A 5925-nucleotide genomic window follows, 5' to 3' on the forward strand; every position below is an offset into this window, starting at 1 on the left:
GTTTCTCTGTATAGCCCTGGCTGTCCTGGAACTCACTTTGTAGACCAGGCTGGCCTCGAACTCAGAAATCCGCCTGCCTCTGCCTCCGGAGTGCTGGGATTAAAGGCGTGCGCCACCACGCCCGGCATGTGAGTTCAATTCTTACCTTTGATTAGTGGGCTTTGAGAGACATGTGTGTACTGTAGTGTGGGTCACCGTGGTTCATAGTTGAGAGACATGTGTGTATTGTAGTGTGGGTCACCGTAGTTCATAGTTCATCACTCCCTTTCTGAAATATTTGTATTTGTTGTATGGCATGGTATGTACAATGTCATTCCTAACTACTGACCTTAGATTTGAACACATGAGTTATGCTGAACAATAGAAGATGGAGGGGAAGGGACAATGGACAAGAAATGAACAGAGGATTTTAAAAAATGTCCCTTGGTTACTCTCTGGAGCTATGGCTCTCAGTCAAGGGAGCACTATGCTCTCTGAGCAATGGCCACTCCCTTAGCCCAAGTCCCAAAGTGAGAAGGCACACAGCTATATGCCTATCCAAGCCTTGAATATTAAAATTCTATTTTCTACATGTTAACATTCTTATTAGTACAGCTTAATCTGAAATGTCTGACCACAGGCATGCTCATTATTTCCCTTTGGAATTGCTGAAGTCAGAGGGAAAAAAATTAAATTTATTTTGAATACAGACCATTAAAAGTATTCACTTCGTGTGGTCTTAAGGGTTTATATCTAAAGCTTTTCTCCTCTTCAGATGAAGTCCTAACATCCATTCAAGATTTCCTTTTCACAAGGAAAAAGGCTAAACTGAACAAAGTCAGAAATATATCTTTGTGATGATGCACTTACAAAACAATTTCAGAGGGCCAGGCACACTAGGTGTGACATGAAAGTGTATTCACTGAAAGGAGAAAGAGAATCACAACCACAAACCTTTCTGAAAAATTCTAATAAGCCCTCTATCCCATCTGTGCGCAATGATCTCATAAATACGACAATAGAACTGGACATTTTGGGATGAAACCTAGAAAAGTATCTTTTCCCAAGAAGCCAATGGATGAACCTTTCTATTTGTCTCCTTCTCCTTCTCCTCCTCCTCCTCCAGTGTGTTGAAAGGACACTGGTGTTCATCCATATTTTGGTTTAGGAGGGTGTTCCAAGCTGACTGGACTCTCTGGGTAAATGGTTCCCGTGCCAGGCCCTTGGTTAAATCCCATTATAGGAAGGAGAAAGAAAGCAATAAATCAGCAGGCTGGACTCACTTCACCAAGCTTAATGCTTCTTGTATACAGCTTACATTTTCCTTCTATCTCAATGATTTCTTTCTCTAAAAACTCATATTAATGATTTGTCTGACTTTATTCCATTTATTTATTGTGTGTGTGTGTGTATGTGAAAGAGAAAGTGTGTGCTCCAGTGTATGCACACAATCTCTCTCTCTCTCTCTCTCTCTCTCTCTCTCTCTCTCTCTCTCTCTCTCTCACACACACACACACACACACACACACTCATGCATGCATGCACACAGGCATAGCTTGTTGTGTATTTGGAGATCCGAAGACAACTTGCAGGGGTTGATTCTATCACATGGATCTCAAGGACTGAACTCAGACTATGGGTTTGGTGGTGAGCCCTTTACCCTTTGCGCAATCTCACCTGAAGTTTCCATTTCTAGGGTTCATTTTTTTACACGTGACCCTTCTTGCCTTCACTTGTCACCAGACAAGATATTCTAATCTTATCAGTACAAACCCTGATTCCCAGGTGGGGTCTTTGGCTTTCTATTTTCACTGGTTGTGCCAAGTGTCCCATACTTGCCTTGCTTCATATTTGGGTCTATGGTCTCTAGTTAAATGCCTTCTCTTCCTACTAGAATGATGGATTGAGCATATTTCCTATAGTAATAGCACTGCCCCCTCCCCCCTCTTTCTCTGTCTGTCTCTGTCTCTCTGTCTCTGTCTCTGTCTCTCTCTCTCTCTGTGTGTGTATGTGTGTGTGTGTGTGTGTGTTGCACAAAACAAGAACAGTGCACAGTTTAAATTACCCAAATAAATGTAACTATTTTCTACATATAAAAGACTATAGCCCAGAGCCCTGGTTAGTACATATACAATAAACGGAAGACCCAGAAAAGGAGAGAGAGGAAAGCAATTGACTGGGGATCTCGGGACTTGAGGAAGAACCAATTGTCTGAAAGCTTTTTGTCTCAAAAATTCTGAACTAGTACAGGAAAACCAGACAGATTTCTTTAGAGAAAAAAAAAAATCTAAGAAATGCCTGCTTTTGCCAGCCCGAGGACCAGGAAAAGGGCAATGTAGCTACACAGAAGATTTCTTTTGGACAATATTTGTCTATTCTAGGCAAACGCTGAAGAAAAAACAAAAAAATGTGACCTCACTTCTACTAGCCCAGTCAACAGAGGCTGAATTGAGAACCCAGATTCCCACACCTTCAGCAGGCACCCCCTCCCACTCCCTCCCGGAGGTGGTGGGGTGGTGAGGGTGTCTGTTAGAGAAGACTAACTGGGGAACCAGGATTTACAACCTGGGTAGCAGCAGAGTAGTGGTACAAAGCCACAACCCAACTATTTGCAGCTGCTTTTCTGAGTAAACAGACACTCTCCAAAGCTTGCACACTGTCTGTTTTCGTTCATATACATTCTTAGAATGACAAAATGATAGAGAACAGATTAGCGGCTGCCAGGGACTGCAGATAGTAGAGGGGGTGTCGAAAAAAGACTATCCCAAGGGAGATCTTATGGTGATTAAATAGTTCTGTGTCTTGATTCTGGGGTTAGTCACAGGAATCCATATGCAGTAAAATGACAGAGGCGCTCTCTCTCTCTCTCTCTCTCTCTCTCTCTCTCTCTCTCTCTCTCTGTATTAGCCTGTTCATTATGCTGTTAAGAGTTTTATCAGATGTAGTGGAGCTAGGTGAGGACAGAGCATAACCCTAATTTCAGTTTACACAAGTTTAGGGCTATAGGGCCATTGATTATCAAAGACAAAACTAGCGAATATTAAAAAATCAAATGATACTGTGTGAGTGTTTTGTTCCATTTTATGTACTTTGGTTATTTGGCTTTAGAGGTAGTCTAATTATTTCCTGTTAGGTATACCTTAAGCCCTTCTGTTTTTCATATTGGGTCTTGATAACTTGCTAGGCTGCCCTTAAATTTGCTACCCTCTTGCCTTAACCTGGAGTTTAAAGAGATGTAACAGCATGGCCCTTTTCACTCATCCTGTGTCACTCCTCCCAACCTATTGGTGCTTGATACACAGTCTGTGTAAACAGTAACTTTTCCCTTTCCTCCTATCACTCTGGTCAAACTTGGGCAGTTTACTTTGTAGCAGGCGGCATCCTTGTAAGTTTTCTAGTTTGTCTGATAAAATGCCTGATAAAGGTATTTTAAGTGGGTTTATTAAGGGAGGGTGGGTGAGATAGGTCAGTCCTTCGTGGTGGTGGAGAAGGCATGGTTGCAGGAGGTGTGAGGAAGTTGGCCACACTGCCTCCATACCAGGAAGTAGAGAGGTGACTGTTGTTCCTCCTGTTTATTCATCTGGGACCTCAGCGTACGGAACAGGGCTGCACACAGTCAAGGTGTGTCTTGTCAACCCTCCCTGGAGAGACTCCCACAGACCCAGAGGGGTGTCTGTCTTCTAGGAGATTCTGAGATTTAATCGCCCCATTCCCACATCGCCACAGGACACACCACAGGAGCCATTTTCTTGCTTTTTGGCTAGTTGAAAACAAATGACTAGGACTAATTTACAGTGGTAGAAATCATGGAGATTCATTTAAAACTCCATCAAACTAAGAAAACCAAACCTGACCTGTATTGTTATCCAGCCCAGAGGCAGTCTTCCTCCCGAGGCTCACCTCAGTGTGATGGGAAATCTGAGCCCTGGGGCCCAGGGTAAGCAGGAATTAACAACACAGGAGAACACTGGCAAAAACGCATGTGAATTATCCCTGACTTTGGATTCCCTGCCTGTTATTTCAGATAACCTGATATTCGTCTTTTTACCTACACCTTGATAAATTTTGACCGTGGAGAAACATCTCGTTCCTTCCTGCCCTTAAATGTGCCCTTTTCTACCCTGCTAAAAGGATAAAGTCAAGGCACACTGTTGACTGACTGGTAGTGGCATACACTGAGGTGTCGAGGGAGTAAACGGACTCGGTTAGACAATCTGCCAAGGAAAAGTGCCTTTTTACTACGTTACACAATGCAAACAGCACAGTTTTGTTTTTTGACTTCAGGAATTTTAAAATTGTAAACAATTTTGGTAAAGAGATACAAAGAGATTGTTATTTTAGGCTTTTAGAGGACTACAAGAAATCTTGAAACCTTGTTTTGAGGCAATTTGACAGATGAACATTCACTTATCTCCCTTGTACATTCAGTTCTTTTGAGTTCATTCACAGACGTGTACAGAGATCTCATTCTGTCTTAGAATATTTCTACCACTTCAAAAGGATCTGCAGTTTGTAGCTAGTCCCCACACTGGGGTCCTACCCCAAGCCTTAAGCAACTGCTAATCACTAACTGATTTTTCTAGATGCTGAAGTTGGATCATGTGCTCTTTTGCATTGGTCTCTTTCACAGCTTGTTGGTATTGCTTTGACACAGGGTTTCCCTCGGCCCACATCCATCTCAAACTAGCTACATAACCAGGTTGGTCTAAACTCTTGTTCTGTCTGCCCAGCAATACCCTACTGTTGGTATTACAGAAATGAATACATTATGCCTAGTTTTGGCTTACTGCTTTTGATGTATCTCAGAGTAGATGTTTTTATGAGAACTTTGCTCCTTTTCATGTACATTTTGTTGATCCTTTCTGAAACTCTTGGACATCCTGATAACAATTGTCCTTTTTGGCCTTTATAAATAATGACATTGTGAATATTTATGAACAAGCTAGAAGAACCACTTTTCAATTTTCTAAGGGTAATATCTCTAAGTGGGATTGCAGGGTCCTGTGTATAACTTTCGAAGAGCCCAGCAAACTCTTCCAGAGAGGCTCCACTGTTTTATAGTTCTGTAATACATGAACGTTGTAATTTGTCCACCTCCTCACCGACCATACTTGTCTGGGTTTGTATTTTTTTTAATTGCAGCCATTGTAGTGGGTGTGAAAAGTTTTCCCACTGTGGTTTTAATTTGCATATCCTTAAGTGACTAATGATGCTAAGCGTCACTAGTAATCATCTAAATATTTTCTTATAAAATGTTATTCTTTTATTCACTTGTAAATGAATTACTAGCCTTCTTTACTGATTTCGGGGAACGACTTAACATAATCTGAATACAAAGCCTATGTAAGGTATATGGCTTGCAAATCTATCCTTCCAGGCTAGAGTATCTTTTCCTTTTTAGATACATTATTCTTTTAAAGTCAGCATTTTGTTCAAAATACAGTTTCCTTGTGGATGAATTAAGAGGTCAATTGACTTGGCTTCAAAATATTACATTAGTATTTTAAAAAATGAATGACACCTTAGGTTATGCAGGTACTGTTGTGGACTGCTTTCCAACAGAGTACTCGGGACATGTACATAAGTAAAAAAGAAGATGGGAAAACAGTAGAGGTGATTTTTTTAATGTCATTTTCTGGAGGAGACTGACCCTAACTCAAGGAAGGCCCTGCACAAGGTTCCACTCGCAACCTATTGACCATGTAGATGTAAAAGATGAAGATGGAGTCATTAACGCCTGGAAGAAACTACTTCGTCGTGTAGTTCCAGCTCGTGGCTGGCAAGCAGTAAGATCCACGCCTCTCAAGGAGCTACTGAGAAAATGGCCAAGGCGGCTGGCGGCACCTGGGTGATGACTGAGGCCATCTTTCTGTCCTGCACAGAGCAGGGCGGCCAAGCTGATTCTGAGAATGAGCAGTGAGGTCTACTCCACCAGGGAAAGGGGTG

Source organism: Mus pahari, chromosome 15, assembly GCF_900095145.1.
Source record: "Mus pahari chromosome 15, PAHARI_EIJ_v1.1, whole genome shotgun sequence".
In the NCBI taxonomy this organism is placed as follows: Eukaryota; Metazoa; Chordata; class Mammalia; order Rodentia; family Muridae; genus Mus; species Mus pahari.